Here is a 20,314-nt window from a genome sequence, read left to right as displayed (position 1 = left end):
CAAACAGTTCAAAATTTTATATAATTTAAATTGATCACTCCATTAGATCCGTCTCGGAAAAATGAATCCAACGGTATATTGCACGCCTAAAACGGAGTTACGAAACTCCCAGAAAATCAATTTTAATGTAAACAGTCGGGCTGTAACGCATTACAGGAACGCGTTACAAGCCCTGTAACGCATTCCGGTGATGCGTTACAACCCTTTTAACCAATTAAAAGGTGTAACGCATTCCGTGAATGCGCCACAGGGTATAACGCATTCCCGGAATGCGGGACACCCTTATTTTTTTTTCTTTTTCAGCAGCCGCCGTTGCTTTCCTCGGTTGCCGTGCAGCCGTACCTTCTCTGTCTTCTTCCGTGCCATCAACAAAAGTACAGCAGACACAACAGACAACAGCAGATACATAATATATATATATATACTAACAATTTATTTATATATATATGACTTTATTTAATTACAAATTTAATTACAACAACTTCAAAAATTCATAATAAATAATCTATACATCATAAAATTATGAAAAAAATACCCAGACGATCTACACCACTTGTAGAACCCAGATCAACATTCAAAATTATTCTGAGAAACGATTTCTCATCAGACAAAATTAATCCATGATATAACTTGTAAAAATCATAATTAATTCATACAAGCATATAAAATTCTGAAATTTTTACCACAGATCTATATGCATACAACCTTGCTCAGATACCATTGTTGGATTTTTAATCGCAGCGGGGCATGTCAAAACACTTTTACACATATAAAATCCAAATAAAAGCATATAAATCGTGGTAAAAACATAGGGATCGAATCTAACCTTTAAAATAATTTGGAGACAACGATCAGAGATCCTTAGCAGTTGATCCTCAAGTGTGAAGCACTCCACCGGTATCCACAAAGAAAACGATGTTAAGGAGGAGGAAGGAGGTGGAGAGAATTGGGTTTTCCAAACTTTTTGGATTTTGGGGTTCCAATAAAAATAGGGTCTATAATAGTATATTTATAGGCAAAATTTTCAGCTGAAATTTTCCCATAAATATTATTATTATTATCCCATTTATTATTCTCATTAATAATTAAAACACCTTTTAATTATTAATCCTTTTTCTAAACACTTTAGAAATAATTCTCTCTCTTGATTTAATTTCCAAAAATTAAATTCTTAATTAATAATATTAAGAACTTTTTTTAATTAATTTATAATAAATTAAATCTCATTTAATCAATTATTAAATTTGCTAATTAATTATTTATTTCATAAATAAATAATTATTAGCCATTATTAATTATTTCTTCCACCATTAAATCATTCCCTTTTTATGGTGTGACCCTGTAGGTTCAATATTAAGCCGGTAGTAGAAATAAATAATAATAAAACTATTTTATCATTATTTATATAAATTCTCTAATTTATTAAATATGATTAATTAATTAATCACATTTATTCTAAATCGTGAGGGATACTTCTCAGCATATCGCGACTATCCGGATAATATGAATTCACTGCTTAGAATACCAAGAACCTATTCAGTGAATAGTTACCGTACAATAAACTCCTTCTACCCTACAATGTCCCGATTAAATACAAGGCATGGATCTCGTGTCAAGTCTATCTAATTTAATCACTTGCTTACCATTTACTATGCGTAGTTCTATGTAAACTAGAAACTCCTTTCTAATTTCATTCACTCTGGCCAGAGATTCCTGAACTAGCATAAGTGGATCAGCCTTGAACATTCGCTTTCTTCACTGGAAGGGGTAGATCCTTTATTGATCATACACTATCTTCGTGTACAAATTCCTATACCCAGTAGAGCCCTAATAATTGTCCATGGAGACTAAGAACTAAACCAAAGCATAGTTTAGTGTACACAAGATGACTATGATGACCTCAAGTCTAAGGATACTTGTACAACTATCACTATGTGAACAACTGCTGACACGTGAGTGAACTCCATCAGTTGTTCAGCTGTGCGAGTCATGTTCAGTGAACTTATTCTATAATAAGCACCTACATACTAGCTATAGTGTCACCACACAAATGTCTATGAGAACAGACATCCTTCATAATGAAGCAAGCATAGTATGTACCGATCTTTGCGGATTATTAATTACCAGTTAGTAATCCTATGACCAGGAACTATTTAAGTTTTGAGTTATCATCTTTTAGGTCTCACTATGAAGATCTCATCATAATCCATAAAAGCTTTACTCTAAACAATGGTATATCTTATTTAAACACTTAAATAGATAGAGCCCGTAATAAAAACAAAACAAGTCTTTTATTAAAATCAATGAAAACAAAATAGATTACATAAAGAGTTATTCCTAAATCCTAATACATGATTGGACTTAGGACATATTCCTTTCAGTTACATGATAGTAAGACAATATAATAAAATAAAATATATCTAGCCTAACTCCATGCTGCTTCACTACTCTATTCCAGCATCTTTGAATATCTTCACATTTGCATGGAAATGATAATGCTTCTTTGTTCTCAAAATCCTGCTTAACAAGCTACCACATTCCTATTGCAAACACCCAACGCATGTGACTGTATAGTCATTGTCAATAGCTATTTTGAATTTGATCATCCATCGGGATTATGTTGATCATCCATCGGGAACATTGTTGATCATCCGTCGGGAATTCTTTAGATCATCTGTTGGGAGTCTATCTGCCACTTGACTCTATTTCACTTATACAGAATTACAAGACATCTCATATTTACAATTAGTCAACCTATTCTGCATATCAATCTAGTAGTCAATATGACTTAGAGAACCCTACACAGCCTATCAGACTAAAACATTTTGTTTGCAGAAATGTGCTACAGTACTTATTTGTTACATAAGCTACACTCTCGATGGATGTTAAATTATCATCCGTCGAGAGCTACAAATTATACTAAGTTAAATCAACTAAGGTGTTTAGTTTAACTTATCATCAAGTTCACAACATATTCCTAACAATCTCCCTCAATTTATGTCTACTAGAATTGTAGGTATAAATTAAGAGAAACTTGATGTTAGTCCATTAACAATATAGCAAGAATTACTGAAGGGGGGTTGAATGGAATTCTTGAACCTTTTTCTTGAAATAAAAATGTTCAACTCGATTATGGATATATTTGTTTTGATTAGCACAATGCGGAATGTAAACTTGAATGAATCAAAACATAAGTAATTAAAAACAAGAGGCTTTAAAAACTTTTTGGTGGATTTAAACAATTCCACCAGAGATATATTTAATATATCGAGAGGACTCTGTGTGCAAAAAATGCTCACAGCTACTTACAAAATAGAACTGCTAAAAACACAGGAAATGTTAAAGATAGTGCTTACAAAGATTTCTCTGTTGTTGTTTCTTAGCTCTCTCAGTTATTTTTCTATTTGATACTCTCTTGGTTTATATATTACCAAGATTACAAAGTCAAAAGAACTGAACAAATATAAAATCTAACAGTCTTGATCTTTGCTGCTTTTCATCCTCTATTACCCAGTTAATGGGCTTCCACAGTGTACTTGTATCCAACTCAACGGCTGTGTGTCAGCTTTCACTATTCAACTGATGTTTGAATCTTGATATGATCATCAGTCGACTTTCAGATCATCCGTCGATGACTTAATTGATCATCCGTCGACTGCTATGTTAAACATCCGTTGATAGTCATTTGATCATCCGTCGAAGCTTTGTTAAGCATCCTGTTGGTAGCTATTTTGGCACTTGACTTCATTTCACTTATACAGAATTACAAGACATTGCTTATGTACAGTTAATCAACCTATTCTGCATATCTAGTTAAAGTCAACATGACTTATATGCTACTTCAGATTCTATACAAAGGTGCATACAACACTGTGCTACAAACTTATTATTACATAAGCTACTCACTCGATGGATAATAAGTTAATCATCCGTCGGGACTATAATGAGTTATCCGTCGGGACTATAATTCTTATCCGTCGAGTGCTACATTATTTCACTAAGTAAAATCTACTTAGATGTTTTGTTTAGGTAATCATCAAGTACACAACATATTCACAACAATCTCCCCCAATTTATGTCTACTGGAATTGTAGCCATAAATTAAGAGATACTTGATGATAACAAAACATCCTAAACATATATCTTTAAAGATAAGTAGATAAAACTGAAAGTGCTTCAATTTAAACAAAAATGTACAAGGTTTGGCTCACAGTCAGTTCAAGATGCTCCTCTAGTCTGAGCAGATTTTTCTAGTTTCTTGAAGGTCTGGATCTTCTTCCAAGCTTTCTGTTGTTTTCTTCAATTTGATTCTGGAGCTGTCTGTGGAATTCTAATTCATCAGATTCTGAGAGATCTAACATTTCTTGCATTTCCAAGAGAGTCTCATTGCTAGAGATACTCAATTGGTCTTCTAATCTGAAGAATCTTCTCACACCCTTGTCATCCATGAATTCCATCAGCCAGTAGGGCCTTAGATGCACTCTTCTCCCTGTGTATGGGATGATAAGAGTTTTGGGTAGTGCATCTTTGGCTCTAACACTCCTTAGCTCTTCAATCTTCTTCAATACTAATCTTCTTGCAGTTACATTGAACCCAAAGTTTTTCTTGAAGGATGAATAGACTTTGATCAACACAGCTTGGCTTTCTTGAAGTATCCTGTGAAGAGGCCACTGAATCTCCCTTCCCCCTTTGTACTTGAACACCAACCTTTCAGGTAGGTTTCTGTATGCATCAATTGCCCTTACCTCATCCAGCTCCTCCAGATAAAGGTTTAGATCTGAGAATTCTTTGATGTCACACAAGTACAAGTAGTCTCCCCTGTTGACCTTGGGTTGAGTTTTGACTACTGACTTGGATTTGAGAGGTGACAGCTTCACTTTCTTGACTGCCCTTGATTTTGTCCTTCTTGGCTTAGTAAGAATTGGCAAGTTGAAGTCAGGAATTGGTAATTTATCCCACTCTATTGGCTCATCCTTTGGCACAATAGGCTCTCCATGTATGTTCCTGTAGGGGTCCACCACCCTTATGTCTTCAAACACCACAGAGGGCTTTGATGCTTGAGTTTCAGCTTGAGTGGATTCCTTTGGAAATTGATCTTCCAATTCCTTGTCAACAACATCCAACTTTACTTTTTGTTCTTTTAGCCAGTTCTTTCTTTCTTGGGGATTTCTTCTGTTTTTCAATCTTCTTCTCTGATTCAGTAGCTTGAGATGGTTGAGAGGGAATTTGTTGAGAAGAATTCACAGCCTGTAGCTTGGCCAAGATAGCAAACTGTTCTTTCTTTTGTTTAGACATCTTTGCATCTAGAGCAGCTTGCCTCTTTTCCTGCTTCAATCTGGCTTTTTCTTCTTCCTTTGCATGAGCAAATTGTGGATGTCCAGCTACCACACAAATTTCCTTCCCATTTCTGAATATCTTTGCAATTCTCTTTCTTGAGGCTGAATCAGCTGGATCTTTGTAGAGGAGAATAGATCTTGACAGAAGCTTCTTTTCATCAGGCTTGGGTGTCTCATACACAGAATCCATAGGGTTCTTCAAAGATAACTTTGGATAGTTTGCCCTTGGTTTAAGAATTATCTCAGCCTTTGTAGTCTTGATGCAGGAAGATTGTCCTTTCTCCAGATAGTTCATGCTCATCTCATTCACATTGATTGGCTTGACATGAGAGTGATGGATGGCTGACTGATCTGGTTCCTTGACTAATTGAAACTTTTTCTGTATTTCCTCATCAATCTTTTTCCAGTTGATCAGAGTCAACTCTCCTTTATCAGCATCTTTCAAATTTGCTGCTGCTGCATTTATAAGATCTATACCATCTGCAACTGGTGGCTTGGAGATAGTAATTGAAGGTACAATTACTTTGCTGATTTGAACTAGAAGTTTCTCCCCCTCAGTTGGTCCTTTCTCCCCCTTACTTGATTCTCTCTCCCCCTTTTTGTTATCATCAAGTGGAGGAGTTAGGCCTTGTGCTTTAGCCAGTTGCATAAGAAGATTTGTCTGAGTCTGTTGATTTTGAAGAAGTAGAGCCACTGAATTCTCAATAACCTGAACTCTGTTCTCCAGCTTGGCTATCTTCTTGTCAGAATCTGATTCTCTCCTTAATCTTAGTAATAGATCATGCATGGTACCATATGGCATTATTGAATCCAGCTTCTCAGAGTTATATGTCTTTAAGTCAGCTATATCCTTTTTCAATTCATCCACACTGAGATTCTGTCTTGAGTGTTGGATCTTCATTAAATGTAAGGAGTCTAGGTGAGCTTGAAGAACAGCCTTGGTACCAGCATCTGAAGCTTCCTGAAGGGCCTGCTGAATAGCTATTACTTGTTTTACCAAAGACACCTCAAATTGCCCTGGTGAAAATTCCTTTGCCCATGCCCATTTAGGTAAACTGAAAGCAGAACTTGGGCCTTCAGCTCCCCCTAAGTTCATGCTTCCATCCAAAGAACCAGAGTCATCATCATCAGAATTTACTCCAAATTCTTCAGATGGCTCTCCAGCTTGAGAAGGCATTCTGTTCACAGCAGCTTTATCTCTTTGAAGAGATTCTGTGGTGTGCACTAAATTCAAAGTCTGCTCTGCCTCCACATTGCCCTGAGCAGCCAACAGTTGATAGGCTGAAACAGGGTGAGTAAAAGTGTCAGCATCCAAGGAAATGTTATCAATTACAGCTTTGTAATGTTGCTGAAATTGTCTTTCCTTGTCAGCATCATCCACAATCATTGACTCACTAGCAATGGCTGGTTCCATCCTTATTTCTCCAGTACCTGCCTTTCTCTCATATTCTCTCTTTTGTTGCATCAGGGTCTCACCCTGGCTCCCCACCCTCACACCCTCACCTTCACCTACTAAGGTGGGACTCCTCTCACTCACTTTTGCCAATCCTGAATGAATGGATTGCTGAGATTCACTCTTTTCCTCTCCTTTTGCCTGGGAGCAACCCAGCCTCTCACTCAATGCACTCTCCTCTCTCAGTCCTAAGAGTGATTGTATTACCACCAAATCTTCTGCACTTGAAATTATTGAAGTTTGAAGTTGTGCAGAGACACTCGACGGATAAGTGATATCCGTCGGGTGAGTGGTAAAGCTATCCGACGGATAACTGCTGTTAAGCTTATCCGTCGGGATACAATCACTACTCGACGGATGAGCAATATCCATCGAGAGAGTAGAAATGAATGAGGTGGGAAGAGAAACTATTGTTGACTCTGTGTTGATTGAAGTTATTTGAGGCACAGATGTCATAATAGAATCAGAAAGAATTGGCAAGTGAGCCAACAAATCTTCTAAAAGATGATGCTCACTTGCACTAGATTTTGTCTTCCCCAACAGAGTTAAAGAAGGGGAATCAGGAATTGAAGTGTTTATCATGTCCACTTCCAGTGAGTTAGTTGGTGAGTATTGTGTTTCTGTGGCTTCTATTATGAGAGATTTTGGCTGTGACTCCACATTTATTGGAGCCACATCAATCTGAATTTGAGAAGGTGCAGGGACTATGTCTTTAGCACCAGTTTGCACTAAGTGTGTGCCCTGTGCATCCCCAGTTATTTTGGATTTCTTCTTTCTAGTGTAAGTTTGGTGTGAGCTTGTGTCCCTAACCCTCTTGGCCTGTGCTCTTGGATGATCGCTTTGTTCAATAGCCACATCTTTTTGGGAGGATGCAGCTAGAAGTGAGCTTTTGTCCTTTTTAAGCACTACAGTTTGTTGGGAAACTGCAGTGTGGCTAGGCTGGGATTCACTCAACTCTCCAACCTTATCCTTGGGGTTTCTTTGATGTTCACCCCTTCCCTCACCTATCTTACCCTCCTTCACACTCCCCTCTTTGGCTTTGGTAGATTTTTGAACTGGTACCTTTTGAGAGATACCAGAGGGGGTTTTCTTTGATTTGGATTTAGAAATTGCAGTTATTTTGGCAGCTTTGGTAGGCAACTGTTTGGTCATTGTCACAGTTGCCATAGCTATGCCTGAAGTCAAAGAAATAGAAGAGATTGGAATAGTTGAGGGTCTGGATGAACTTACCTCACTTACCTGAGGTGTCAGCATTACAGGAAAATAGAACATTGGCACATCCTTGTGATGGTTGGCTCTGTTCAAGTCTGCAATGATTCTTCTCTCTTGAACCCAACAAGCTAATTTGTTGTTTGGGTTCTCAAGTTCAATCTCTTGACAAAGATGGTTAGCCAAAAGCATAAAAAATCTAGCATAGTAATATTCTTTCCTCTTTTGGCTAAGTCACCTAGTTTAAAACCTAACTCATACACAACAAGGTCACTGAAATTGTAATATTTGTCTGTAACTAGCATGTATAGCATGTTAAGCATGGAAATGTTCACAGAATCAAAATTACTGATTTTTCCAGAAAAGACTTTAGTTACTACATCACACAAGTAACTCCATTCCTTCCTAAGACCTAGTCTTCTAATTTCACTTAGTTTTGCAGTAGGAAGTGCATAATGAATGGAATTGAGCATATTGACAATATCAGTGTCAGTGTGTGGTGCAGTTACATTATCATCAGGAATCTTGAAACATGCTTTTATGACATCACTATTGATACAGAAATCATTACCTTTGATGGTTAGAGTGATGGTTTTGTCAGTAGAGTTATAGATTGCTGTTGTCCACATCTCCTCAACAACTTCACAATAAATTGTGGGTGATTCCAGCATGGCAAAACTTAACTTGCAGTTGTTCACGAAGTCCATCATCTTATGATAGTCTTCAGATTGCTGAATCCCCTTATTGACCAAGGCAGTGAAGTTGTTCTTCTCATAGATGAACCCAGTCTGTGACATGATCTTAACTACGGGTGCCATTGTTAGAGAAGAAAAGCTTGAAGAGAAAGAGGATTTTTGCTTGAGAGAGAATGAAGTAACACAGTTGAATTTGAGAATGATAAAAGAAAATGATTAGAATGAAATAAGCTTTTATACTTTACTCAAAATCAACTGATAAAAATAATAAAGAGAAGTAAATTACCCAATAGAAATTGTCTAAAATAGTCGTTTTAAAATAAACTGTAAAAATTCTACCCATTATCCGTCGTGTAATGCTTACAAACTGGAAGTATACTCGATGGATAATGTTCAGGGAATTAACGGTTAAGATTTAGACACTTCGACGGATGAGGATAAGTTGATATCCGTCGAGCTTTAAAATACTCCAGAAAAGTAATTGATTTTTATTTATAATTTGTATATCGACGGATGACTCAACTCGATGGATAATGGTCATCCGTCGAGATGCAAATTTTGACTTAGCCAAAATTTTCATCCAAGACTAAAAATCAGTTAAATTTCTGGCTACTTTTCAACTTGCAAAATAATTCAGATAAATTCAAGAGTAATTAAGCATACCTAACTCACTTACCAACCTAGAAAAGGTGGATTCATCCAGTGGTTTGGTAAAAATATCTGCAAGTTGCTTCTCACTTGGAACAAAATGTAACTCTACAGTACCATTCATTACATGTTCCCTTATGAAATGGTACTTGATGTCTATATGCTTTGTCCTTGAATGTTGCACTGGATTTTCAGTGATGGCAATTGCACTTGTGTTGTCACAGAAAATAGGAATCCTTTCAACTTGCAAACCATAGTCTAGCAATTGATTTTTCATCCATAAAATCTGTGCACAGCAACTGCCAAGCAGCAATATATTCAGCTTCAGCTGTAGAAGTAGAAACTAAATTTTGCTTTTTACTGAACCAGGACACAAGCTTGTCTCCTAAAAATTGACAGGTTCCTGTTGTGCTTTTTCTATCAATTCTGCAACCTGCATAATCTGCATCTGAATAACCAGTTAGATCAAAGCCAGAATCTCTAGGATACCAAATGCCAAGGTTTGGTGTTCCTTTGAGATATCTGAAGATTCTCTTAATAGCTATCAAATGAGACTCTCTAGGATCAGCCTGAAATCTAGCACACAAACATGTAGCAAACATTATATATGGCCTACTAGCTGTTAAGTACAGAAGTGAGCCAACCATGCCTCTATAACTTGAAATATCCACAGACTTTTCAGTAGTGTTTAGTTCAAGCTTAGTTGTAGTGGTCATGGGAGTTTTTGCAGATGTGCAATCCATTAGATCAAACTTCTTTAAAAGATCAAAAATATATTTAGTTTGACTAATGAATATTCCATCACTAACTTGCTTAACTTTTAAACCAAGAAAGTAAGTTAGTTCTCCCATCATACTTATTTCATACTTGCTTTGCATCAGTTTGGCAAACTTTTTACAAAGTTTCTCATCTGTAGAGCCAAAAATAATATCATCTACATAAATTTGAACAAGTATGCTAGAGCCATTCACATTTCTAAAAAATAAAGTTTTATCTACAGTACCTCTTGTGAAGTGATTTTCAAAAGAAACTTTGATAAAGTGCCATACCAGGCTCTAGGTGCTTGCTTCAGTCCATAAAGTACTTTCAGTAGATAATAGACATACTCTGGGAAATTTGGATCTTCAAAGCCAGGAGGTTGACTTACATACACTTTTTCCTCCAAATCTCCATTCAGAAAGGCACTTTTGACATCCATTTGATAGACCTTGAAATTGGCATGGGCTGCATAGGCTAAGAAGATTCTGATGACTTCAAGTCTTGCAACAGGAGCAAATGTTTCATCAAAATCTATTCCTTCTTGCTGACAATAGCCTTTAGCAACCAATCTTGCTTTGTTCCTTACTACTATGCCATTTTCATCCATCTTGTTTCTGAATACCCATTTGGTGTCTATTGGATTCTTTCCTGTAGGCTTGGGTACCAGCTTCCATACTTTATTCCTTTCAAATTGGTTTAGCTCCTCCTGCATAGCTAAAATCCAATCAGGATCTAACAAGGCTTCTTCTACCTTCTTTGGTTCTTCCTTAGACAGGAAGCTGCTGTATAGACATTCTTCTTGAGTTGCTCTCCTGGTTTGAACTCTGGAAGAAACATCACCAATAATCAGTTCAAAGGGGTGATCTTTTGTCCATTTTCTTGGTTGAGGTAGATTAGCCCTAGATGAAGAGACCTCAATGTTGTCTTGATGTGTGATTGAGTTTTGATTGCTAGAAACTCCCCCTGAGTTTATGGATCTTTGATTTGAGATTGGGGTACTTTCTATGGGTGATCTGCCTTGACTTCCTGCTCCTTTTGATAACCCGACGGATGGTGAATTTTGAGTACCGACGGATGAGGCAGGTTGTCTTCCGACGGATAATACAGATTGCCTTCCGACGGATGAAGCATTATGTAACTCGACGGATGTTGAGTTTTGTGCTTCATTTGTAGTAGATTTGTCTGCATTATCCTTAGACACTGTTTCTTGATCACTCTCATCATCACTTTCATCCCTGACCATCTCAACATTGTAGAATCTGAGGCTCTCATGGTAATCTCCATCTTTTAGTCCTTCAATCTTTTTATCATCAAACACAACATGTATAGATTCAACAACAATGTTGGTTCTTAGATTGTAGACTCTATATGCTTTACCAACAGCATATCCAACAAAAATTTCTTCATCTGCTTTAGCATCAAACTTCCCATTTTGATCAGTTTGATTTCTCAGAATATAGCATTTACAGCCAAAGACATAAAGAAAGTTCAGAGTTGGCTTCTTGTTCTTGAACAATTGATAAGGTGTCATGCATCTTGCTTGATTAATCAGAGAGATGTTCTGAGTGTAGCATGCAGTGTTTACAGCTTCAGCCCAGAAGTATGTTGGTAGTTTTGATTCTTCAAACATTGTCCTTGCAGCTTCAATAAGAGATCTATTCTTTCTTTCCACTACTTCATTCTGTTGTGGAGTCCTTGCTGCTGAAAACTCATGCAAGATTCCATTTTCCTCACAAAATGCTCTCATGACATAGTTCTTGAACTCAGTTCCATTATCACTCCTGATTCTTCTAACTTTGAAATCAGGATGATTGTTAGCTTGCCTTGTGTGATTGATAATGATTTCACTAGCTTCATCCTTGGACTTTAGAAAATAGGTCCAAGAGAACTTTGAGAAATCATCTACAATTAATAGGCAAAATCTTTTCTTTGAGATTGACAATATATTGACTGGTCCAAACAAATCCATGTGAAGCAGTTGTAGAGGCTCTTCAATTGCTGAATCAAGTTTATTCCTGAATGATGCTTTAATCTGCTTCCCTTTTTGGCAGGCATCACACAGTCCATCCTTTGTAAACTCCACCATAGGAATGCCTCTAACTAGCTCTTTCTTTACCAGCTCATTCATGGTCTTGAAGTTCAAATGGGATAGCTTCTTGTGCCATAGCCAACTTTCATCTTGACTTGCTTTACTGAGAAGACAAGTTACAGATTCCGCTTTAGTTGAGTTGAAGTCAGCTAGATACACATTTCCTCTTCTCACACCAGTGAGAACCACTTTGTTGTTTTGATTATTAATTACAACACAGGTTTCTTTGTTGAAGGTTACTGAGTTGCCTTTATCACAAAGCTGGCTGATACTCAACAGATTGTGTTTGAGACCATCCACCAAGGCAACCTCTTCAATGATGACATTTTCCTTTGAAATTAAGCCATATCCCACAGTATAACCTTTGTTGTCATCTCCAAAAGTGATACTTGGGCCAGCTCTCTCTTCAAACTCTGTGAGAAGGGTAGAATCACCAGTCATGTGTCTTGAACAACCACTATCCAAGTACCAAAGATTCCTTCTGTTTCCCTGCACACATCAAAATCAAATCAAGTTGATATTGGTACCCAAGTTTCCTTGGGTCCTGCCTTGTTAGCTTTCTTCTTCTGTTTCTTAGGTCTTAACTCATTTGACTTAGGAATTTCAGATTCTTCCTTAGTCATTTGGTTTGGGCCTTTGAAACCACTAGATGCAACAAAATTATCATGCATGTTATGGCTAACAGGAAATGGCATGCTTGGTGCAAACATGTTATTCTAGTAAGGCATGCTAAATGGCATTTGAGGCATATTGTATGCAGCATAATATGGATTAGGTGCAAATGGCATATTAGCAAACTGTGCATTCATGTTCTGTGTAGGCATAGCATTAACAGGCATGGGAGGCATGACATTCATGTTAGAGAATTGAGGCTGAACAGACATGGGAGTAGGCATGGCAGATTTGCAATTAACAGACAAATGATTTACACTACCACATTTGATACAGATTTTTCTAGGAGCATATTTGTCAGGTGTGTAGTTATTATGTTTGTTAATCCCTACTTTACCATTCCTATTATTTTTCCTTTTAGTCTCTGTTTTTACCTCTATCTTCTCAAGTCTGTCACTTAACTGTTTGACAGTCATGTGACCTACATTAGCCTTCTTCCCTTTCTTGGCTTGACTTGACTCTCCTGAAACAAAGTTCTTGGAAACAGACCCATACTTTTCATTTAGCTTGGTTAATTTGGCTTTGCTAATGGGTTTGCTCACAGCCGACGGATGAGGATTTTTATCATTCAACGTATAACACTTTTTGTTATCCGACGGATAGTTCTCATCATCTGTCAAGTCTACATCTGTCAGCAATCCATCTACCAAAATAGGTTCTAGTTTCTCCTTATTCTTTTTCCAGGCTTCATCACAAAAAGACTCAATTCCTTGAACCTTGGTGATTTGAGCATGAACATCTCTGGATGTTTTCCATGCTTTAATCACCTCCTGTTCACGATCGAGCTGCTTTTTTAAAATTTCTTCCTTTTTCAAGGACTCAGTTAATTCCTCCTTGGCAATTCTACACTCAATTTTTAGTTTCTCAAACTCAACAAACTGAGACTCAAGCACATTATTCCTCTCACTCAAAAACAAGTTATTTTCTTTGATTTTAGTATTTTCTTTAGTGAGGGACTTAAGTGTAACACGCAAATGATACAATTCTGTAGACATGTCATTTATTGCATCAGTACACTCAGCTTTAGATAAATGTGCAAGGTTTGTAGTGATTACCTGATTGATTGAGGAACTTGTCTTTGTTTCATCAGACTTGGCCATAAGGGCTAGATTGACATAACTGACATCCTCATCTTCATCCAAACCCTCAGCTGCCCAGTCATTCTCTTGTGTAATAAAAGCCCTTTCCTTCTGTTTGAGTAGATCAAAGTATTTTTGCTTATAATCCACAGACTCAAATCTTTTCTTACTGGAATCTGACTTTTTACACTCATTTGCAAAATGCCCTGCCAAGCCACATTTGAAACACTTGAATTTTGATTTATCCACCATGTTTCTATTTGGCTTGGCAACTCCAAAGTTCTTCTTGAACTTGAGCTTGGAAAATCTTCTTGAAAGGAATGCTAGGTGCTCATCAATGTCCTCCATGTCATCTTGGCTCAATGAATCTTCACTTTCTGCAGCTAGCCCTTTACCCTTGCTTTCACAGGCCTTTGAAGTTGATTCCACAGCTTCCATCTTCACTTCCTTCTCCTTTTCCAGTTCAGCCACTAGTGCAATGGATCCTCCTTTCTTCTTTCCTCTCTCCATTCTTTCATCCTGCTCTATCTCAAGCTCATAGGTCTTCAGAATGCCATACAGTCTCTCCAAAGTAAACTCCTTATAATCTTGTGAGTTTCTCAATGAGACTGTCATTGGTTTCCATTCCTTTGGAAGAGATCTGAGAAATTTCAGATTGGAGTCTTTAGTCTGATAGACTCTTCCATGCAATTTAAGAGCATTTAGTAGCTTTTGGAATCTACTAAAAATGTCAGTGAGTGACTCACTTTTTTCATTGTGAAAATGCTCATATTGCTGAATCAGGAGCTGCATTTTATTTTCTCTTACTTGCTCAGTACCATCACAGATTATCTGTATTGTGTCCCAAACTTCCTTGGCAGTCTTGCAGTTGATGATGTTATCAAACATGTCTGCATCAACACCATTGAACAGAATGTTCATGGCCTTTTTATCTTTCCTGACTTGTTCAATATCAAGATCAGACCATTCATGCCTTGGCTTTGGAACAGATGGTTCATTTCCTGTTGCAGCTCTCATAGGAACATGAGGGCCTCTTTCTATGCAATCCACATAGGCCTCATCTTGAGAAAGCATATGAAGATGCATCTTTACCTTCCAATGATGGTAATTATCTTTATCAAGAAAAGGAATCTTGACTCCAACATCTTTCTTGTTCATCTTGCTGAATTGTTTTGATCTTTAAACTCTTTGTAGATTAAGAGCTTGCTCTGATACCAATTGTTAGTCCCTTAACAATATAGCAAGAATTACAGAAGGGGGGTTGAATGGAATTCTTGAACCTTTTTCTTGAAATAAAAATGTTCAACTCGATTATGGATATATTTGTTTTGATTAGCACAATGCGGAATGTAAACTTGAATGAATCAAAACATAAGTAATTAAAAACAAGAGGCTCTTAAAAACTTTCTGGTGGATTTAAACAATTCCACCAGAGATATATTTAATATATCGAGAGGACTCTGTGTGCAGAAATGCTCACAGCTGCTTAAAAAATAGAACTGCTAAAAACACAGGAAATGCTAAAGATAGTGCTTACAAAGATTTCTCTGTTGTTGTTTCTTAGCTCTCTCAGTTATTTTTCTATTTGCTACTCTCTTGGTTTATATATTACCAAGATTACAAAGTCAAAAGAACTGAACAAATATAAAATCTAACAGTCTTGATCTTTGCTATTTTTCGTCCTCTATTACCCAGTTAATGGGCTTCCACAGTGTACTTGTATCCAACTCAACGACTGTGTGTCAGCTTTCACTGTTCAACTGATGTTTGAATCTTGATATGATCATCAGTCGACTTTCAGATCATCCGTCGATGACTTAATTGATCATCCGTCGACTGCTATGTTAAACATCCGTTGATAGTCATTTGATCATTCGTCGAAGCTTTGTTAAGCATCCATTGGTAGCTATTTTGGCACTTGACTTCATTTCACTTATACAGAATTACAAGACATTGCTTATGTACAGTTAATCAACCTATTCTGCATATCTAGTTAAAGTCAACATGACTTATATGCTACTTCAGATTCTATACAAAGGTGCATACAACACTGTGCTACAAACTTATTATTACATAAGCTACTCACTCGATGGATAATAAGTTAATCATCCGTCGGGACTATAATGAGTTATCCGTCGGGGCTATAATTCTTATCCGTCGAGTGTAACATTATTTCACTAAGTAAAATCTACTTAGATGTTTTGTTTAGGTAATCATCAAGTACACAACATATTCACAACACTTGATGATAACAAAACACCCTAGAAAATACTAATTGAAAGATAGTAGATAAAACTGATAAGTGCTACAAATTTTATTAAAAATTGAATAAAACAAAGTATACAAAGAGTTCTCACAATCATAATCAAGGTGCTCCTCTAGTCTGAGCAGATGATTCTATTTCCTTGATTGTCTGGATTTCTTCCCAAGCTTCCTGTTATTTTCTTCTATTTGATTCTGGAGTTGTCTGTGATATTCAAGTTCATCAGCTTTAGATATATACAACATTTCTTGTATTTCCAATAGAGTCTCATTGTTAGAGATACTCAATTGGTCATCCAGTCTGAAGAACCTTCGAACACCCTTATCATCCATGAATTCCATCAGCCAATTGGGCCTCAAATGCACTCTTTTTCCTGTGAAGGGTATTGATAGAGTTTTTGGGAGTGCATATTTGGCTCTATTGCTCCTTAGATCTTCTATTTTCTTTGGGACTAATCTCCTTGCAGTCACATTGAATCCAAAGTTCTTCTGGAAGGATGAGTAGACCTTTATCAGTATAGATTGGCTTTCTTGAAGAATCCTGTGAAGTGGCCATGTGATTTCCTTCCCTCCCTTGTACTTGAACACCAGTCTTTCAGGAAGATGTCTATGAGCATCAATTCCTCTTACTTCTTCCAATTCATCCAAGTAGAGGTTTACTTCAGAAAATTCCTTGATGTCACAGATTTATAAGATACCTCCCTTGTTGACTGTAGATTGAGATTTGGTTAGGGTCTTGGACCTGAAAGTCACAGGCTTCACTTTCTTGGTTGCTTTAATCTTTGTCTTCTTTGTCTTGTTGAAGATAGGTAAATTGAGTTCATGAATTGGCAAGCTTTCCCAGTCTATTGGCTAATCCTTGGGAATTATAGGTTCACCATGAAAGTTCTTTGTTGGATATACCTTGAATTCCTCATGTACCACTGAGGGTTGGGATGTTTGAGTTGAAGTTGTAGACTGTTTGGGAATGTAATCCTCCATTTCCTCATCACGAAAGTCCAATTTTCTTTTGGAGTGAAGCTTGTATCTGAATTTTCTTTTTCGTGGAGGTTCATTTTGCATTTGTTGATCTTGAGCTTCAGTAATTACAGGTGGTTTTTCAGAAATCTCAGTAGTAGATCTGACAGCTTGAAGTTTGGCCAAGATAGCAGCTTGCTCCTTCTTTTTTTGAGCTTCTTAGCATCTAAAGCAGCCTGCTTCTTTTCTTGCTTGATCCTTTCTTTTTCTTCCTTTTTAGCTTCTACAAACAAAGGGTGTCCAGCCACCACACAGATCTCTTTTCCATTCCTGTGAATTTTGGCAATTCTCTTCTTTTGAACTGAATCAGATGGATCTTTGTAAAATGCAATTGACCTAGCCAACAGCTTCTTCTCATCTAGCCTAGGTGCCTCAAACATAAGATCCACAGGGTTTTTGTCTATGCTCATGCTATCATCCTCCATATCTTCACCATCATTCCCAAAAGAGTCTTCAGCCAATTCAAGATTACTACCAGTTGTAGATGGTATAGCAGTGATTGCATCTTTTGCCCTTTGTAGAGAAGCAGTTGTATGCACTAGGTTCAGCATATTCTCAGCATCCTCATTGCCCTGTCCAGCTAGAGTTTGATAAGCTGGAACAGGATGAGTAAATGTCTCAGCATCCAGGGAGATAGAATCTATGATAGCTTAATATTCTTGCTGAAATAGTCTCTCCCTTTCCACATCACTCACATTCATTGACTCACTAGCAATGGTTTCCATCCTTATAACTCATATACCTACATTTCTCTCGTTTTCTCTCTTTTGTTGCATCAAGGGCTTCCCTTGGCTCACCACCCTCACACCCTCACCTTCTAAGGTGGGACTCCTCTCACTCTCTTTTTCCAGGCTTGAAGAAATAGCCTGCATGAGTTCACTCCTTTCCTCTCCTTTTGCCTGAGATCAACCCAACCTCTCACTCATTTCACTCTTTTCCCTCAGTCCTATGAGTGATTGTACAACTACTAACTCATCTATACTTGTAACAATGATTGAAATTTCAGTGTGTGTAGAGAACACCGACAAATGAGAAACATCCATCGGGGTAGTAGTTAGGATAGTCGACGGATGACTGTTGTTAGGCACATCAATCGGGATACAATCACGAGCCGACAGATGAACAATATCCTTTGGAATAGAAGAAATGAATGAGTTTGGAGTGGAAACTATTGTGGACTCTATGCAGATTGATGAAAATTTGGGCACATATGTTTCAACAGTTCCTGAAAGAATTGGCAAGTAAGCCAACAAATCATCCAAAAGATGATGCTCACTTGCACTAGATTTTGGCTTCCCCAACAGAGTTAAAGAGGGGGAATCAGGAATTTATGTGTTGATCATATCCACATCCAGAGAATTTGTGGGAGAGTTTGGTGTTTGTGGTGCTTCTATTACTAAATATTTTGGTTGTGACTCCACATTTATTGAAACCACATCAAACTGACTTTGAGATGGTGCAGTGACTGAGTCTTTAGCTTCAGTTTGCACTGTGTGTGTTCCCTGTGCATCTCCATGGGTTTTAGATCTCTTCTTTCTGGCATAGGTTTGAGGTGAACTAGTGTCCCTTACCCTGTGCTCCTGGTTGGGAGCTTGCTTCAATAGTAACATCATTTTGAGAGGATGAAACTAGAGATGTGCTAATTTCCTTATTAAATACCACAGTTTGTGGAGAAACTGTGGTGTGGCTAGGCTTGGATACACTTACCTCACCAACTTTATCCTTAGGGTTCCTTTGATTTTCACCCTGTCCCTCACCTATCTCACCACTCTTCACACTCCCCTCTTTAGGTTTGGTAGATTTTGCAACTGGTTTCTTTTGAGAGAAAACAGAGGGGGCTTTCTTTGATTTGGATTTTGAAATTTTAGTTTTGGTAGTTTGGGTAGGCATCTATTGGGTCATTGACACAGATGCCATAGCTATACTTAAAAGCAACGAAATTTGTGAGGTTGGAAGAGTAGTGACAGTGGTGCTTACCTCACTTACCTGAGGTCCCTCCATGATTGGAAAGTAGAAGAGGGGCACCTCTTTGTGGTGACTTGCTCTATTCAGATATGCAATTATTCTCCTTTCTTGAACCCAACAATCCAGTTTGTTGGTTGGGTTTTCAATAGCAATATTTTCAATAAGATGGTTAGCAAGAATCATAAATAATATAGCATAATAGACACTTTTACCTCTCTTATTAACTTCCCCTAACTTATAGCCTAACTCAAACGTAACCATGTCACTGAAATTATGATAACTATCAGTAACTAGCATATAAAGCATGTTAAGCATGGTAGTATTGACAGAATCAAAATTACTTATTTTTCCAGAAAATACTTTGATAACTCCATTCCTTTCTAAGACCTAGCCTTCTAATCTCACTTAACTTAGAGGGAGGGAGTGCATAGCCAATAGAATTAAGCATGGTAACTAGATTAGCATCTGTGTGTGGAACAGTAGTGATATTTTCAGGAATCTTAAAGCATGCTTGAATTGTGTCACTGTTAATGCAGAATTGCTTACCTTTGAGTTGAAAGTTATGGTTTTGTCTGCAGACTGGTACACAGCAGTTGTCCGTATCTCTTCCACAACTTCACAGTAGATTGTGGGTGATTCCAGCATAGCATACCTGAGTTTACAACTTTTCACAAAATCCATCATTTTGTGAAAATCTTCAGACAGCGGAATTTCCTTCAAGAGCTACAAAGTTGTTCTTCTCATAGATAAATCCAGACTGAGACATGATTTTGACTACTGGTGCCATTGTTAAAGTAAGGGAATTTGCAGAGAGAAAGAGAGTATTTGCTTTGGAGAAGAAGAGAGTTAGAGCAATTGATTTGAGAATGTTAAAAGAAAAGAATAAAAATGAATTTTACTTTTATACTTTCTCAAAAATAAACTGTCAAAAGTAATAAAGTAAAATAAAGTAACCAACCAGAATAGCCCAAAATAGTCATTTAAAAATAAAATAAACTGTCAAAATTCTGTCAATTATCCGTCATGATATACTTACAGACTGTAAGTATATCCGATGGATGATGTTCTGAGTTTTAACGGTTAAGATTGAGGCAATCCGATGGATGAGAGTAAAACAATTATCCGTCGGG

This window comes from Apium graveolens, chromosome 6 (genome assembly GCF_009905375.1).
Source record: "Apium graveolens cultivar Ventura chromosome 6, ASM990537v1, whole genome shotgun sequence".
NCBI lineage: Eukaryota > Viridiplantae > Streptophyta > Magnoliopsida > Apiales > Apiaceae > Apium > Apium graveolens.
The sequence above is the reverse complement of the archived record's forward strand: the minus strand, read 5'-3'. Positions refer to the sequence as shown.